This window comes from Mobula birostris, chromosome 28, assembly GCF_030028105.1.
Source record: "Mobula birostris isolate sMobBir1 chromosome 28, sMobBir1.hap1, whole genome shotgun sequence".
Taxonomy (NCBI): domain Eukaryota; kingdom Metazoa; phylum Chordata; class Chondrichthyes; order Myliobatiformes; family Myliobatidae; genus Mobula; species Mobula birostris.
In genome coordinates, this window is record NC_092397.1 from 31026113 (window position 1) to 31045242 (window position 19130).

General features: G+C 46.2%; 4 non-coding genes across 4 annotated transcripts; 2 read left to right on the plus strand and 2 right to left on the minus strand.

Annotated features, from left to right (window-relative positions):
- The first annotated feature begins 539 nt into the window (after window positions 1–539).
- Window positions 540–611, plus strand: trnaq-uug (transfer RNA glutamine (anticodon UUG)). Its single transcript has one exon. It is a non-coding gene; the product is annotated as a tRNA-Gln (tRNA).
- Window positions 612–1076: 465 nt separating this feature from the next.
- trnaq-cug (transfer RNA glutamine (anticodon CUG)) lies at window positions 1077–1148 on the plus strand. The gene has a single exon. It is a non-coding gene; the product is annotated as a tRNA-Gln (tRNA).
- Window positions 1149–14399: 13251 nt separating this feature from the next.
- Window positions 14400–14481, minus strand: trnas-aga (transfer RNA serine (anticodon AGA)). Its single transcript has one exon. It is a non-coding gene; the product is annotated as a tRNA-Ser (tRNA).
- A 1128-nt stretch (window positions 14482–15609) lies between these two features.
- On the minus strand, window positions 15610–15681 carry trnaa-ugc (transfer RNA alanine (anticodon UGC)). Its single transcript has one exon. It is a non-coding gene; the product is annotated as a tRNA-Ala (tRNA).
- Between the last annotated feature and the right edge of the window lie 3449 nt (window positions 15682–19130).

The following is a 19130-nucleotide window of genomic DNA, read 5'->3' on the forward strand; positions in this document are numbered from 1 at the left end:
TCTCCCCGTTTCCTGACAAACAGAGTTCTCATCAGATTGCCCTCAGATTAATAAATACCCCAAGGTTGTGTCCTTATTTGGCAATGACGGCTGTCAAAATAGTTTCCCACAGAAAATCATCAGTTGCAAGGCTCATGCCCCAGTGCAAGGTCTCTGAAATGTCTCGAATATATCTGCTTCTGACACTACCCCTAGATGCGAATGCCATTCATTTTCTGTGTATAACAAATTATCTAAAGCATTTTCCATTTTTTTAAATTCCTCTATCACCTTGAAATTATCTAAACTCGGTTTTGCCACTTCCGCTCCCAGACAAATACTCTGTCTACTCGATATTTGCCTTCCAGCATCTTATATACCTCTTTTAAGTCACCTCTCATCCTGCTTCTCTCCAAAGAGAAAACTATTCCCATCCTCAACATGTCCTCACAACACATCATTTATGAAGTTCAACTTAAATTTACTGTCAAAATTTACACGTGTTCCCACATACTACCCTAAGATGCATCTTCTTGTGGTCGTTCATAGCGAATACCTGTGGTTCCATGGTGTAATGGTGAGCACTCTGGACTTTGAATCCAGCGATCCGAGTTCGAGTCTCGGTGGAAATTATTTCCTGGTTCTGCCAAGTGACGTGTCCATTTGTGAACATACTGGAATGTTCGTGAACATTTTGATCACTCCGCGTCGGGGGGGGGAAGGTCGAAGGGCCGCTTTGCCCGAAGGTCGGCAGGTCGGGTCTCGGTGGAGGGAGGCCCCACGGAAGGACTGAGTTTGAGCTGTCGCTCTGCTTGACGCTGACAGAGGCTGTTTTCGAAATTATGAGGCATATGTGATTGGTGGTGTGGACGGTAGTTTATATTGGTCTCTTCCAGTTGTTTTTTTTTTATGTTTTTTTTTGTTACCGATCCTGCTTCCCTACAAAGAGAAAAGCTCTTGTCATACTCAATCTCTCCTCACGAAACCTGCTCTAGGAAGTGCAATGTTTAAAATAAATTTATTGTCAAAGTTCACACGTGTCACTACACGCTAGCTTGCGATTCAGTTTCTTACGATCGTTCACAGTAAATACCTGTGGTTCCATGGTGTAATGGTGAGCACTCTGGACTCTGAATCCAGCGATCCGAGTTCGAGTCTCGGTGGAACCTGTTTCTTTATTCTGTCAAGTGAGGTGCCCGTTTTGTATGTGACAATTTTGGTCACTCCCCATGGGAGGGTGCGTCGGCCAGGAGGTCGGGAGGCCGCCTCCAGCAAAGAGAAAGAGCCCAGTCTTCGTCTATGAAGGCCCCACGGCAGGACTCCGTGACTTCCTCGCTGATTTTCGAAGTTCGAAGATATGCAAGATAGTTAGTGCGGACGGTAATTTATATTGGTCTCCTTAAGGTTTTTTTTCTCTGTGTTTACGTTCTTGGCTATTTGCTACTTTCTGAGTGGGGGTGGTGTTGAAGGCTAATATTCTTGTTGGCGTTTTTTTTTTTTCCTGTGTTAGCCGTGTTAGATCTGTTAGATTTTTATGTGCGGGGGAGGTGTTAGGTGTTTGATGTATATTGACGCTGTTTTCTGTGTAGGAGGAACTTGGGGATTAGAGGTTTGATATTTCAGATGTTGTGTACGGGTGGGAGATCACTTACAGTTGTGCGAGGGTGGCGTTGGGATTTTGGGGTTTGCGAGTTCCAATTCTTTTTCCTTGCGTGCGAGAGGTGATGACTTTTCATTCAACGATATTGTTGCTGTTTGATTCTGTATTTCATGGTTATCTGGAGAAGACGATTTTCAGAGTTATATTGTGAGCTCATCCTTAGGGTGAGTAAAACTATCCCCTGTTTTAAAAGCCTGATCGTTGAAGCGTAATGGCTATTCCTGAACCTGGTACTATCGGACGTGAGGGCTCGCATAATTTCTTGATGGCAGCATCGAGAAACGAATATCGCCTGGATGATGGGGTCCTTGATGATGATGCTGCTTTCCTTCGGCAATGCTCCGTACAGCTGTGCTCATAGTGGGGAGGGCTTTACCTATGCTGGACTGGCTGCATCCGCAACTTTTTACGGTCCACTTCACTCAGTGGCATTGGTGTTTCCATACAGATCATGATGCAACCAGTCAGGATAATCTCTGTACATCTACACAAGTTTGTCAACGTTCGAAAAGACATTTGCACAAACTTGCGTAGAATTGGCTGTGAATGTTGGTAAGTCGTTCCGGGGTGCGAACAAATTCTGTTCCTCTAAGCCTCTACAGTACGAACCCAGTCAACATTGTGGAAACTACAGTCACACACTATCTGTTGCTTTTACAACATTCTATAACATTCCTACCTTTCTGTTCCTTTTTCTCCTGCTGAAACTTAAAAAACCTCTGCAAAGTGAAGCACACAATATCTCTAGTTTCCTCTTCGTGAAATCTCTCTTCCATCCTGAAAGAATCCCAGTTGGAGGGAGGTGATTGACCGTGGCCACGTATTGCTCTCCACTATCAGGGTTGTACAAGTTTCAGTGCTTGAAGCGCTGGGGTTGTACTAGTCTTCAACGGTGGAGTACAATGTAAGGTGGGTTCAGGTCTGTGTGCACTCACACAGCGCTAAGAATTTTATAGGTCTACGTCCCCGTACCGAAGGTCTATATATTGCAAATTACTTTGTTCTGTGTGTTTTCAGTGTTGCAAGTGGCTGGTGTACAGTGTGCGGAGTTTGGTCTGTGTTTGATCGTGTCTTCACTGTGTCATGTCTGTCTTTATCTGTACAGCAAATGGATGCTACTGGAAAACTGTGTCCCCACAGAGTTGTATTGTGGTTGCTGGGGTCTGTGTCCCTGTCATAGAGTGGAGAACAAAGTGGGGTTTATTATTGTTAAATGTAAGATATTTCCAGGAATGCTACAGTTCTCTGATTACACAGCGCAAAGCCAGTTAAGTGTCTACGTATAATAACAATCTCTGTCACTTCAGTACTGGTCAGTCACTGTGAAAGTCTTTGTATCAACGATTATCAAGGCCTGTGTCTTAATAACTTCCTGCCAACAGTTGTAGAGGTCTGTGCCCTTACAGAGCGGTGCGGGCTGTTGTAAAGATGTATCTTCTTACAGTGCGGTGCCTCGTGTTTTAAATGCTTTTGCCCTTACCGTAAGATGCTGATGATGTCTATAGGTCAAAGGTAGAGTGCTGTGCTTTTGTCATCGGTGGAACGTTTTGATAAAACTTTGTACTTGTATCAGAGTCTTGTGCTGGTCTGTGTCTTTACTGACCTGTGTTGTGCTCCGGCAGCTCAGTGTGCTTGGAAGGTAGTGGCAGACCTTTACAGAAGTGTGTCCTTATTACACGAACTGACCATATACACTTGGGTAGATTAGAAGTCTCCTGGAGACTACACTGAGTTTTTCAGACCATTAGTGGACAAAAGATCACTGTGGAATGGGGTAGACTAGTAAACCAATGTATTATATACAAGCTTTTGGTACTACATTCCTACTGTCCATTTCCCAGTCTCTTCCCACAGCTCGGCATGCTATTTCCTCGAAGGACCTGTCCAGTTCCTCTTTGAACACACTGAATGGTTGTTCCCATCAGCTCGGCAGGCTATGTGTCCCAGATGAGAACCACAGTCAAAGCAGAAATAAGGGTTTCGTCACTCTCTCCATTTGATCCTTTGCCCAATGGTGCTGTGATCATTCATCAATAAACAGTGAACAGTACAGCACAGGAAGAGTCCCCCCGGTTCACTCTGTGTCTGTTGACCATGATGCCAGTTGAAACTGCATGTCTGCATGCATGTGGTCTGTGGCCCCCAATGGACTAAACCCCCCCGAAGGATTTACCCACCTTAACACTCTTTGAGAGACCCAACACAATCTCCTCCTTAGAATCAACACATCTTAGAATATCAGCCTACCCTTTCCTGATCTCGCTTTCCTCCCTGACGTTTCCCTTGGTAAACACCAATGAAAAGTGTTCATTTTGTATCTCACCTTCTAACTATGCAAACACTCCCGCCTTTGTCCTGGAGTGGTGCTGCTGTTTCCGTAGTACTATGTTTTCCCCCTAGATCCATCCAATTTGTGCTGCTAAACAGGACATATGACGGTTTTTATTTTTAAAAAAATGCAATATCTCCCATTACTCTGAGCTCCTGAATGTCACCAGACTTCTCTCCCTCCCTCACAGGGACAGGGAAGCCCTGAAATCTGACCGGCTGGACTGTCAGTGACGCTCACATGCCAGGCATGGATTTAACCAACACATTCAGCTCTCAGACCGCTCTCTACGATTCCTGCCCAATTCGGCTGCAATTCGCATTCCTAAGTTTACGTTCATCCACATGCAGTTCCCATCATGTCCTCTTCAACGACCATCTGACAACCTCCAGAATTATGATCATTAAATCTCTCGCAGTGAAACTCATCTTGCTGGGCCCTATTCCAATGCCAATCGGGTATGTCTCTCTCCCCGGTGCACCATCTACATACTGTTTCTTCCTGAACACGCGTAAAAAAAAATGTCCAATCAAGCCTGGGACTGTAAGGGTGTCCCAGTTATTCTGGGCAGATTATTCAAACGCTACAGCTCCGCTGTTGTTTTTACATCAGCCTATAATCTGCCGATTTATCTGTTCGTCTGTCTTCCGGGCTACACGGAAGTTGACAGTGTAATCGATTCACAGTGAGTACAGCTATGCTATTCCTAAATTCTACCCGCATTCTGTGTCACCGGGTTCAGATATGGCCCAAGTGCGGAGTCAGAGACACTGAAGCAGGTTGATATTTCACAGACTTTTTTGAGAATAGTGTTAAACGGGAAAGAAAACAATAAACAGGAGGCCAAACACGGCCGTTAGCTAAAACCCTCAAATGGTGAACTAAGCCTACACTGCGCCTGAAAAGAACAACTAAGAATAAAACGAATACCGCTAGTCTTCAGAGTCAATTGACTTGACTGGCCAATTTCTCAGCAAAGGCCGAATGCAAACAGGCAGCAAAGAGTTGTTGTACTGTGTCCAAGACTCGGCAAATTCTACGACGGAATGAATGGAGTTAAATACTATCACAATGAAATAATAACTAGCTGACACTTGCATATTCACGATCGTAAATGCCGAATCTGATGCGCTGTCGAATCCGTGGTTGCGACAGGACCCCCCTCTCTATGCGCATCCCCTGAGGCACCATAACCTGTGTGCGCTAGAAGTCCCCGATGAGAGACTTGCCCAAGATGTCCTTCAGTGATGCTGGTAGACAATTGCCATGGTGTGCACTGCCAATCTCGGAGGCAAAGACGGCCATGGAGAGACAGAAACAAGAGCTTTTACAGAGGTAGCTCGACCAAGTGACACCGTCAGAGGGATCATTCACAAAATGAGAGCTGTCCGGTTGGAGCTGATCGGGCATCTGCTTCAACAATAAAATAACAGAATCCCGGAGCCTATGAAAATTAACATAACAAACTTAAACAGAAAGCACAGGAAACCACATTACAAAGAGCGAGTCGCTCGAGAAAGACGAAAGGAGCTGTTAGACCATTGATAACTGTTGTTAATCAACAATAAACAATTCTGGTGGTCTAAAAACCTTAGAGCCCAATGCTCTCTGATGCCCCGCACATGCCTGAAGCAGTCACTACAGGACCACCCCATCCCGATAGCTGGCACCTGATGGCGCAGGAAAACCTGAAAACGCGAGAGCCAGGAATGACTCGAGAGACCTTGGGAACTTTAGAGGGAGGCACGAGGAACTCGAGAGGAAGGGCGACTCGGCGATCCCGAGAGACTGAGACACCTGGGAACCCCAGTAGGCTGAGATCAAGAACCCGTAGGCGGGGCAGAGAGAGAGACTTCGGTGTTCACGAGGTGGGGAGGACATTGAGAAACCCTGAACACATGAATAAGCCTTGGAAACAACCGGAAAAATAAAACGTTTAGGAACATAAAGAAAAGCTCTTGGGAAACCTTGAAAACATGAAACTTGAAACGAAGAGAAGGAACCTTTTCAAATCTTATAGTGTTTTATCTTTCACAATTTATTCCAGAGGCAATTAGAATATGAACTTAATTTCCAGATCAAGACAGCATAGATAGGTTTCTTTCATCGCTATGCTAGCTATTTCTCTATAGATCTGTTTAATTTGCTACATGACAATTCAGTTTTCCCAGTCTGCACCATGACTGTACCATGACTTTCACCATGAGGTTACTTTACTTGTGTATCTGCACACTCCAGACAGGGGTCAGCTTTTGGAGTATGGCTTTTCCAGAATTTACACTACTGACGTCAATGATGATTTGTTGAATCAATTGAAGAGCTTACTTGAAGTGCTCATTTGTTATGCAGACCTGAGTCATGGAACCACAAAGCTGGGAACCTGGGTATTTGTGACTTGAAAAGCTTAGAATGGATATTGAAGCAACTCAATATAGACTAGAGAATTAGATATGTAGACTCGAGACTCTGGGAATATAGAGTCTGGAGACGCACTGAGAGTAAAGTTACCCTCTCCTGAAGCCACCAATGTCAAAACGTCACTGTTCAAACTTTGCAAGATCCTTCTGTCACGATGGAGACAGAGAAAAGGGTTTATACATAGGAATTCTAACGGAACATTGTTGCCTCGCCGAATCACTCTGACCAATGAATCTCATGGCCAAGGTCAGCTGCTCTCTCTCTCTGCTGGGTCCATCATTGTGTGGTTTGAGACTTCCTGTCACCGGGTTCGGATATGGCCCAAGTGTGAGGTGAGAGACACTGAAGCAGATCGATATTTCACAGAATTTAATGTGAACAGTGTGAAAGGGAAAAGGAAGCAATAAACACTCTGGCCGTTAGCTAAAAGTCTCAAATGGTGAATGAAGCCAACACTGCTGCTTAAAATAACAATTAAGAATAAAACGAATACCGCTCGTCTTCAGAGTCAATTGACCCGACTGTCCAATTTCTCAGCAAAGGCCGAATGCAAACAGGCAGTGAAGCGCTGCTGCACTGTTTCAAGTCTCGGCAAATTGTACGATGGAATGAATGGAGTTAAGTACTATCGCAATTAAATAATAATTAGCTGACATGTGCATATTCACGAGCGCAATTGCCCGATCTAGTGCGTTGCCGAATCCGTGGCTGTGACATTGGCTTACTGCAAGTGCCAGCGAGATTTCCTCGCCGCTGTGACATTGTTCCTCATCAGCAGAGCTGCTCCGGAATCTCTTTTAGCCTCCTCTGGACTGTCTGAATCATATGAATCCTAGACTGGTTAGAAACCAGTCCAGTCCTTCTGTCACCCAGATCTCTGTAATCAACGAATCACCGCGCCATGTACTAATTCAGGCGCTAAGTACGTCTGCCTTAACAGTTCTGCACCCTGCACTGATATAAACACACTTCAGCCTCTCGGTGCCACCGTGCTCATTAACGTGGCTGCGTTCCGCAACCTCATCTCTACTTTCCGCTCAACACTACCTGCTGACCTGCCGCTGTGATTCCCAGAAAACCACATCTCCATGCGTACATGTCATAGTTTTCTCCGTGTGACGTCTCATAGTGTCATTTGATATTGCAGTCGTTTGCCACAGCCGCTTGTTGCGAGCAGATCAGACACACAGGTTTGCTGTTGTCCTCACAGAAGAACAACGAGCTTTCCAATTATCGTTGACTATCTGACCTTCGATGACAACTTTTATTTTCTTGGAAAGCATTTTGAACCACAGCAGCCTTGCTACAGGTGTTACTTGCCTGAGTACTCTGACTGCTCATACTGTGTCTGACGACGTAAGTGGGGCCCTCGTGGTCTTCAGAGCAGGGTGGAAGGTGCTTATGCACAGCGGGCGGTTAACTGCCGCCTATTGTTTTCTAAGTACACACAACAGCTGCCGGCGCAGCAGGCGGCACAGACAGCGGTGGGAGCTGGAGCGGCTGCCGTACAGATGCATAATAAATGGTCGTGAATATACTTTTATTCCACAAATCATCCCGCGGGCCGGTAGTTTGACACCCCTGTTCGAACCGGATCCGCACTGATAAAATCGGCGATGTTCTCAGATATATCAAAGATGTTTTGCATCATTTCAGTCCAATAATGACACAAGTGCCTCGCCTCTTGGCCAACAGGAAGTTTAATGCTGTTCAGATTTGAAAGGCCATGATGCAGCTTGCTGCCACTTTGTTAGAAATGTCTTTGATGACCAGACTTGTATCATGTAGCACTACAGCAGTGTTGTTAGCCGATCACTGCAACACTGGGGTCATACTGATGTTCTCACGATCCCGTCTGGTAGGTCCCCAGAATAGGAACACTACAATCCAGTAACAATCATCAGTCTCCTTCGTCCTTCAATGCTCGCTGGTGTCAGTATTTTCTGCTACAGACTCCAAATATCAGTAAATATTTGACAGCTTTTGTTCAGGACAAAGGCTCAATTTAAAGCCAAAGGGGATACCCTTGGCAAACAGCAGTGAGCCTGCCATCCACTACTGTAAGTGCCATTAACAGAGGTTACAGGATCACTGGTGACATGGACATTGCACGTACTGTTACCTAAATCTAATCTCATCACCCCGTAGTTGCAGTAACAGACTTCACCCTCATCCTCATGAAGCAGCTTCAGCGCTGAGGATTTATGCAGTCCATGATGAGAAGTTTATTGCCATCGTTCAAAGCAGTTCCATTGGCAAGTGTGATTTCTCTGGGCAGTGCGGTCCAGTGCTCCCTTCACAGCTCTAATCTTCTTATCAAAGTGGTAAACAGAATCAAACTCAGTACAATTGAGGGGTAGACACTGCACTGTTAACCCACTTTCCAAATGTATAGACCTCTTACAGCACACTCAACAACTCGACCGTTTAGCCCCAACATGCATTCATAACTAAGGGTCATGTTCATTGAGTGGAACAGGAGCTGTGCTGCCTCTCCGTGACATGAGGTACTCAAAAGACATACAGTATCCACTAACATTTCTCTCAGTATCGGATCAGGAGAAGAAGCCATCAATTCCAAAAATTGACATGGGGGCTTACATCAGGTGCTAATTTACAATGGGCAGAATTACAATTGTACAAATACTACAGTACAGTTTGGGAAATAAACTTCATAGTCTCTGATGGTGGTGGCGGTGGAGGCAGGCAGGCAGGAACAAGGAGTTTAATATTGAAGTGGCACCAGCCATGACCTCATTAAATGACAGAGCAGGTAGGAGGGTCTGAATGGGAACTCCTGCTCATAATTCGGATGTGTGTGTTTCTGTATGTCCCTGTGGTGTGGTGACCAGTGCTACATCTGAGACCCCACTTCCGTTTATGCATTTCCAGTAGAGTTCCCTGCTCTGGCACACTGTGCCTTCAGACAACAAATGCAGGTCTGCTCTATGCCTTCTTCACCCATCAAATGACTGCTGACTGCTGTCAGGGACGTGTCCTCATGTTCTCCAGGGTCCCTCTGCCCCTGCACACTTCTCCATATTCCTCCATGTACTGTGTGTCCCCGGCCTTGTTTGTCTTCCCCACCTGTATCTCCTCAGTTCCCCAGATTAAATTCCATGTGCCTCCTGCCTGCCCACCTGCTGAATCCACTGGCCTTTCCTGCAGTCTTCAGCTTCCCTCCTCACGATCTCCCACACGGACAAGTATTGTCACATCTGCAAACTCCTTCATCAGGTGCCCACACTGACAGCAGAGTTTCCCTCACTCCCTCTCACCGAGACAGAGTGGGATCCATTTGTACTTTGCCTTAGATCCTATGGGATCGCTCTGCGCTGTGGGTTTTATCTAACACGTCGCTGACATCCATGTGGATGACATCAAGCACACTGTACAGACATCAAACAGTTGTGGATAGGAACAGGACATTCAGCCGACTATGATTCCAAATTAAACTGATCCCTTCTGCCTGCACAGGATCCATATCCCCCAATTCCTGCAAATTGATCTGGTATTAAAAAGCTGACAACTTTGCTACCACTCCCATCCCAGGCAGTGTGATCCATGCACCCACCACTCTGTAAAACATCTACTTTAAATTTTACTCCTCTCCCCTTAAAGCTATGTCCTCAAGTATGTGATGTGTGAACTCTCAGAAAAAAAAAAAGATGCGCACTGTGGAACCTAACAATGCTTTTCAGAGTTTTATCAAATCCTGTCAGGTCTCTCCTCAGGTCCAATGCTCCAGAAGAAGCAATCCAATTTTGTCCTTCTGGTCCTCACAGCACATCCTCCCCAGGCCAGGCAGCATCCTGATAAATCTCTCCTGAACCCTCTGCAAAGCCTCCACATTCCTCCTGCAACTAGAACTGCACACGACACTCCAAATGTAGCCTGAGCAGAAACTCTACATCTGAGTCCGGACTTCCTGACCCTTGTATTCTGTGTTTCTGATGATGACGGCGAACATACCGTACACATTCTTTACCACTCTGCCTGTCTGTGCTGCAACTTAGACCCCCTGATCAATCTGTGCGTTAATGCTGTAAGGGTCCTGCCATTAAATGTGTATGTTCCCTTCACATTTAACCTCACACTTGCCAGGATTAAACTTCACTCTCTTCACGAACTCTCCTGAAAAATAATCAAACAGCATCCAACCTTCCGATGTTGAGAATAAATCTTCTCTCAGCAATGATTCCCGGTGTCGCTCGGAATTATCTCCAGCAATCCTCTGAGCACTGCCTGGAAGTTGACCGGCCGGTAATTACTCAGCCCATCCCCATTTGCCTTTGTAAACATGGACACAATGTCAGCAGCCTTCAATCCTCCCGCAGCCAGAGAGATTGGGAAATGATGTGCAGAGTCTCTGCTGTTTCCACCCATCCTCCTCTGAACCGGCCTGGATGTGTTTATCAGCGCCAGGTGAATTATCTGTTTGCTATGATGCTGAGCAATATTTCTTCCCTCGATACGTCACTGCCCTCTGCTGCTTCTGCTCCTGATTCTTGTCTCATTCAGACCCTTGCGCCTGCTCCATGGTTCGATAAGGTCATGGCTGGTCTTATACCTCAGCACCACCTTCTGCACTAAGCAGAGATACAGCTCGGATGGTTTGAAACTAACTTGACAGTGGGATGGGAAACGGAGTGAGAGTGCAGAACACGAGGTAGTTTACAAACACAGTCAATGTGTAGAGAGACTCTTAGTAAGGAAAGGCTGATGGTAGGGCAAAATTGCAGTCAACGGGGTGATTTCCAACATAAAGGGGGGACAAAATCAAAAAATGAGCATACAAGACTAAAGTTGATGTATTTGAATGTGTGCAGTATACATAATAAGATTGGTGAATTTGTACCACAGTTAGAGAATGGCATGTATTATGCTGCAGGCATCACTGAATTATGGCTGAAAGATTATATCTGGGAGCTTAATATCTAAGGATACACATTGTATCAAAAGGACAGGCAGGAAGGCATAGTGGATGGTGTTGCCCTGTTGGTAAAGAATGAAATCAAAGCATTAGAAAGAAGTGACATAGGGTCAGAAGATGTTGAACCATTTTGCATAGAGCTAAGGAACTGCAAGAGTAAAAAGACCGCAATCAGCATTGTTTTCTGAAGGGAATATCTTGCCTGACAAAACTGTTGGAATTCGTTGAAGAAATAACAAGCAAGATAGACAAGGGAGAATCGGTTGATGTTGTGTACTTGGATTGTCAGATGGCCTTTGACAAGGTGCCATGCCATACAGGAGGCTGCTTAACAAGCTACGCGCCGATGGTGATACAGGAGAGATACCAGCATGGATAAAGCAGTGGCTGATTGGCACAAAGCAAAGAGAGAGAGTAAAGAGAGCCTTTTCCAGTCACTAGTGGTGTTCCACAGGGGTCTGTGGTGGGACCGATTATTTGTATGTTACATGTCAATGATTTGGACGGTGGAATTGATGGTTTTGTTGCCAATTTTACAGACGATGCAGAAATAGTGGAGGGGCAGGTAGTTTTGAGGAAATAGGGAGTCTACAGGAGGACTTAGAGAGATTAGGAGAATGGGCAAAGAGCGGAAGATGGGTCAGGATGCGGGTATATGGGAAGTGGGCAAACTATCCCTCTAGTGTTTGTAGATCTCGTACTGGAGATGCAGCATCACTTCACCCTGCCACTTTGATTTTGGCCCACGTTGTCATGGTCTCGGTCCCCGACTTGCCTTTATTGGGATCTTCCTCCTCGTTAACCTCCGTGCTGGAGTTTAAGTTAAAATGGTGGAGTTATTGCTTATGGATAGTGTTTTGGGGGTGGGGGTTTTATAGGGACTGAGTGCTGTGATCTGGGGGCTGTGCAGTAGCTAATTGAGGGGAGCTGTGGGGAGGGACAGACCCGGGGTAGAGTTAGGTAATGGGGGTGGAGGATTCACGGCGAAGGGAGGTGGGATGGAGTGGCAACTGCATTTGCGGGGCGGGGTGAAGGTTTCTGCGGGACCTTGCAATAGGGGGCAGGTCTGAAACAGGAATCAAACTGCTGCTGATATTAGGTAAATTTGACCCCTTGATGGGGTGAGGGCGTGGGTTTAAGGGGGTGTGTATGAGGGTTGGAGATGTTACGTTTAGGGGTAGGGCAAAGGATTGTCAGGTAAGCCCTTTTGTGGGGTGTGGCTTGAGTTATTTGGGTGCTGTCCGGTTTAGTTTGGGTGCGCAGTCCAGTGGAAGTTAGAATTAGGGTGAAGTGTAGGGTTGGGAATGTTTATGGGGTGTCGTGGTGCTGGTGATGTGGGGTGAAACTGGCTCTCTGATGGGGAGAGGGCCCACGTTTATGGGGGTGTGCAGGAGGGTTGGAGGTGTTATACTTAGGTGTATGGCTGGATGGAGGGGCCACAGGACTTTGTGGTGGTGGGAGGAGTTGAAAGAGCACCCGGTCTGATGATGAAGTGGTGTAAACTTGGCCCCCGGTGGAGAGAGGGCTCAGGTTTATGGGGGTGTGTAGGATGGGTGAAGTTTTTATGTTTAGGGATATGGCTAAGGAATGTGGATGTAGGCCTCCGCATTTGGAGGAGCGGAGAAAAGGAGCATGGGGCCCAGTGTTAAGTAGGTCCCTTTTTCGGGGTGTGTCCAGGGTTAACTAGGGTGTGTGATCCTTTGGATGTTAGGATTAGGTTGGGGGTTAGGGTGGGTGGTGGGAGTTAGAGCTGGTGTTGTGGGGTGAGCTTGGCACTCTGTCGAGAAGAGTACTTGTGTTCATCGGGATGCATTTTTCCCATGGGATGAAGCTGGAGGGTTGGGGTGAGTGTTGCGTCTGGATCAAACTGATCGTTGCGAATTTATTCTTCCGAGTGGTTATCCCTTGTGGAGTTATAATTTCGAACTTTATCCCTCTCTATTCTGTTTAGATGTTTCTATTTGGGAAATTAGGTTCTGTTCTAGTTGTTCGGCTCTATTTCCAAAGTAAGACATACCTTTCCTATTTAATGGTCACCTGTCTGAACTTTGTTTCTGGGTGGGTGAATGAAGGGGATTTTCCTCTTCCTCCCTACTCTGGTTTTCTCAATAATTTTCTTAATTATTGGGTGCAGTGTTGGCCAAATGAAAAACACAACATTAGTCCCAACAAGTCCGTTAGTTTCAAGGACTCCGCTGCAGGAAATGCAATTTCCGGTCATATCGAACGGACAGATTCCTGACCAAAGACAACCCCGCTCCTTTCCCTCCTCCATCGGGCAGAAAGCACAAAAGCCTGAAAGGACGTGTCACAAGCTCATGGATAGTTTCAGTCCAGCTGTTTTGTCTATTGAATGGTTTCTTAGTACGATAAGGTGTACGTTTGACCTCACAGTCCACCTCGTTATGATACTGCAGCTTATTATTTACCTGCACTGTGCTTCCCCTGTCGCTGTTACACTTCAGTTCACCCGGACTTCTGGTTTTACTGGCTTGAGCTCAGAAAGTACAAACGTTGTAATAATAATAATAACAACAATAACAACAAAGGAATATTGTCGATAGCATGAAATGTCGAGTTTGAAAGTGAGTTGTGGAAACAGTGTTGGTGTGAGTGAGGTTGAATGAATTTATCCCTCTGGTTCAAGTGGCGATAACATAAAATTAAACATGAAATACATTGGTGCCCTGTAAGAGTTTCTGTTGTTTGATCGTCCATGTACAATATATTAAGTTTATGTCAACATGAATGTAAGCAAGGCAGGTCGTGATAGTGTTCTGTTTTCCATATGTGGATTTTTTTAAATCTTTAAATGAATGTATTAGGTACAGCACGGAGAGCACAAAACGGACAGCCAAGGCCACTGGATCAAAAGCGTGCCTGGATAGTTTGGAACACCACCATTTCGGATAACAGCCGAACAGCAGCTGACCGATTGCATAGTAGAGGCCACCTGAATAAAAGCAAAACACATGGACACCTCCTGGTTTTGAAGGCGGCGAACAGAGATCGGTGCTTCGACTGGCTTTGTACAATCTGTATCCCTGGGAGGGATCAGGGAGTCAAAACCGATATAAACACGTAGTCGGCAGGATTCGAATCTGCGCGGGGAAACCCCAATGGATTTCTAGTCCATCGCCTTAACCACTCGGCCACGACTACAAGTTCTTCACAGGTAGATTCAAATCCCGGAGTCAAATAAACGGGGTTGATCCTGAACTAAAAGCGGGAGTTGCTGGAAATATTCAGCAGATATGTTAGCGGCTGTGAAAAGAGAAACCGAACTCACGCTCAGTTCGGTGACCTTTCACAAGAAAATCAGTGCCCGGAATTGGATGGATGGAATCTCAGTGAGAGCGGAGCAGGATCGGGAGATGTAGAATCCTTGTGGGGGAATTAAGAAGCTGTTCGGGTAAGAAGACCCCGATGGGAGTTTTTTTATAGGCTTTCGAGTTGTAGCCGTGGATGTGCTCTACAATATAAAGCGGGAGATTCTCTTTGCCTGCTGACTGTTATTTAGGTTATAAACACAGGAGATTCTGCAGATGCTGCAAATCCAGAACACAGAATGTCGGGGCAAGTCACCAGGTCTGACAGCATCTCTGGGGAGGAGGAAACAGTGCATATTTCGTGCGCAGATGCCCGTTGAGTTCCTGCTGCATTTTGTGGATGCTACGTCGGTCAGTCTCGACGTGACCAGCAGCGACCGCAGTCTGAGGTGAACCGGAGAACACACCCGCACTCCGGGATTTATTTTGTCCATTCCCGAGTCTCATTCACCTTCCCATCCGTCCATATGATCCAATGAAGGTCAGAATTCCGTCAGTTTTGAATGGACCACAAATCTCTGGATCTCAATGTGAAAGTGAACTGCTGTCGCAGCCTCTCTCTCCTCTGCAGGGACTTGCCGTCGGATTCCTTACGATTCTTACGGTTTAGCAAGTGGTTAGAGCTCTTTCAATGACGCTCCTGTGAAATAAAAACATTTTAGAATGGAGTTTGGGGAAGTCTCACTGGCTTCAGTCTCCTCAGGAAGTGGACACACCGGTGCGCTTTCTTGCTGTTCTCTGTGGCGTTCAGACGGCGGGTTTGGTGGTCCGCTCTGTCTCTCTCGAGGAGCCGTTTATTTGCGGTAATGAGCGGTCAGCCTGCACCTTCCAAATGAATCATCTCTTTAGTCTTGTCCGCGGTGAGACTCAACGTCAAGGTTTATGTGTGCCGCTGTACCGCTGTACGATCATTGTGCCGACTGCAAACCTGATGATTGTCCAAAATTCCAGCTCACTGGCGTGGAGATGCCGGGGATCGAACCCGGGACCTCATACATGCAAAGCCTGCGCTCTTCCACTGAGCTACATCCCCAATTGAAATACAGAAGTGTTCAGGTCCAAACCTTCCTGCATATCACAACTGAGCAGTGCAACACAGACAATGGCTGATGGCCACAGTCATTCGGCCCCGAGTCTGCTCCACCATCCAGTGCGATCATACTTGATCCTTGTTCAGTTCTCTTCCCGAACACCATGATAATTTTTTTGTGGAATGAAACCAAGTAGACTCCAGCAGAATGATCACGGAAAAGAAAGCATGTGCCACGTTCTGAAGCATAGTTTGAATGGTCTCCTCGTGAAAAAAGATGGACGCCTCACAATCTCCCTCGTTATGACGCCCCACCTTATTATTTTCCCGCACTGTGCTTTCTCTGTGGCTGTTTCACTTTATTCTGCATTTAATTAATGATGAACCTTGTTCTCAGACAATGCTGTGTGTCATGATATGATGTCTATGAAAGCAACTCACATAAAAAATGCTGGTGAACGCAAAAGGCCAGGCAGCATCCATAGGAAGAGGTACAGTCGACGTTTCGGGCAGAGACCCTGCGTCAGGACCAACTGAAAGAAGAGATATTAAGAGTTTGGTGTCTATGAAAGGTATGAAAGAGAAGCTTTTTGTCACATATTGTATCTGGAAAAAATAAAGCAATTTAAATCCCCACTGAACTCTGTACGGCAGCAGAAAGGGAGCATCCCCCATTCCACCCCCACCCACTATCCCAGCAGACAATGAAATGCACCGAAAAAGCTGCTGGATCACCAGACACCCTGGCTGGGCTCGAACCACCAACCTCTCGGTTAACAGCCGAACGCGCTCACCGATTGCGCCAAGACAGAGGGTAAAAGAAGGATTTAATGGCCCATTTCTTCGTTTGACGATGTTGACTATTAGTCGATGCTAGGACACCGATTTTCATAATCTGCGGGAATGAATGATTTCCATTAGAGAGTCGAGGACACCATAAAAAGAAAACGTGAGGAACAAATATTTGTCCGATTTAGAAGCTTCGCGGGGAACTCCCAATAAACTTAGACAGCATCTGCAAACGACTCGGCCACGACTACACACTCCTCACAACTGGGCAGGCCAGGCACAAGGGCATTTTACATGGAATGTGGTCACTGTGTCCCGGAACGTATGGGGAGTGTATCGATCCCGGGGTAAGCAAAAACAGGATAATTTCTGAAGTGAAATCCGAAACTGCCGGAAATATTCCACAGCTCAGGCAGCGTCTGCGGAGGGAGAAACAGAGTTCACGTTTCAGGTCGATGACCTTTCACCCTGAGCTCTGGGCGCGGAGTTGGAGGAGAGAATCTCACTCAGTCTCTGGCGGGTGGCCTGAGCTCGGCGAAGGCGTCGGTTTCATTCTCTTCCTCCTTCCTAACTCGTTGAACCGGACTCCTTAAATCGTGCGTAAGACCGGCCTTTGCTTAAAGTTTAAAGTATAGCAGAGGTGGGTGAAGCAAATATTTTAGTGAACATTGTTCCGCTGAATGGGCTGAGATACAGAGTCGCTGAGGGGATATCTGAAGAAGCAGAACACCGATCGCGAGATTCTCCCTTCCCGGGGTCACTGCAGACCGGACTGTGCCACATCCCCGATGAACAGATCATTTCAACATCAAACTCCGACTTAACCTCCTTAACACTTTTCTTTTTGCTTTGAAAATTCGGTTTGAAATCAAATTTAGTATGGAAATAGCAAAACTAATTCCTCGTCGGGGAAATGAAAACCCGTTTTCCGTGACGGGCGGGTATATTAACTAGTTACGAGAAACCAGTGCGGAAGTAAATCTGTCATTCAGATGTCCGAACACACGAGGTTTCACGGGGGCAAATCAACATTCGTTCGGGGACTGCGAAACCGGCACTTTTCAGACATTTTACATTTGTTCCCCTGCGACCGGCGAGATCTCGGGAATCCTTTCCGATTCAGCTGCTTCTTTGTCGAGCACTGGCTAGAGGACACGCTCCCGTTTGTGCCTGATTGTGCGTTGGGATGAAGAACATTCCCCAACAGGATTTATTGTCTGAGTAATCGTTGCAGGGAACGATTTGGAAAGCGGGGGCGGAGGGGGGGGGTGGGGGGGGGTGGAGAGACAGAGAGAGACAGAGAGAGAGAGAGAGAGAGAGAGAGAGAGAAGGAGAGAGAGAGACAGAGAGAGAGAGAGAGAGAGAGAGAGAGAGAGAGAGAGAGAGAGAGAGAGACTCCTCTGCAAGGTCTTCTCATCTTTTTCTCCAGTCCTGATGAAAGGTCTCTGCCAGAAACGCTGAGTGTACTCTTTTCCATAAATGCCGCCTGGCCTGCTCAGTTCCTCCAGCATTTTGTTTATTTTCTCTCTTTTCCAGTTGGGACGAACGGGCATCCACCGGAAACATCAAATCTCTTCTTTCTGCAAATGTTGCCTACCCACTGCGTGTTTCCAGCATTTTTTATATACAAGACACGGGTTTATTCTGCAGAGAATAGATGACATTAAGTTACCTCAATCTGTTAATCTTACCAACCAAACAGAAACCTCCGCAAAAATTAAAAAAGGATAACATATAAAGGTACAGTCCAGCCGAAAGCCAATGGATTTCCTTGCATCTACCAATGATGGGACGCCGTCGTGTATTAAAGCGCACTGACAGAAAATTGTTGTTGTTAGCAGTTGAGATAGCAGAGGATGGTTTGATCCATCGACCTCTGGGTTATGGGCCCAGCACGCTTCCGCTGCGCCACTCTGCTATGGAAAAAAAACAACATTGCTCTCCCATGAATGATGTGCAACCTCTTGCGTTTGTTTGTGTATGCGCACGTATCATTGTGTGTGTGTTTGCGTTTGTGTGTGTTGGTATGGGTGTGTGTTTTTGCGTATCTGTATGTGTCTGGGTCTATATTTCAGTCTGTGTCTGTGACTGAGTCTGTCTATGTTTGTGTCGGTGCCTGTATCTGTCTTTGTCTTCTCTATGTCTGTAAATGTCTGGGTTTGTGTCTGTATGTCTATGTCTGTATGATGTCTGCATCTCTGTCTCTGACTGTTTCTGTCTATGTCTGTGTCGGTGTCTGTATATGGTTAGGTCTTGTCTGTGTCTCTCTATGTCTGGGTCTCCTTCTGTGTCTGTCCATGTTGCATCAATTCCATTTCCCCCTTATTCCTACCCACTTACTTCACTTTCTGTCGATAATTCTGTCTCCACTTTCGTTTCTTTCTTCCTTACTTTCTGGACCACCCAGTTATTCTCTCCGTGTCGTTTATGCTTTATCCCATCTTGCACATCGTTCCCGATATTTCGCCAGTGAATGTGGTTTATCTTATTTAATTGTTGACTTGGACAATTCATCCCTCTTGTGGGGCTTCTTATCAATAACGACATTCTGAGCCACACTCGGGAATCACGACGTTCAATCCCGACGTCCCATTGAATTTCCAATCCTGTCCTGATCATTGAATAAATGTTGGAATTTCAAGCTGAACCAGAAGTTCACCTCG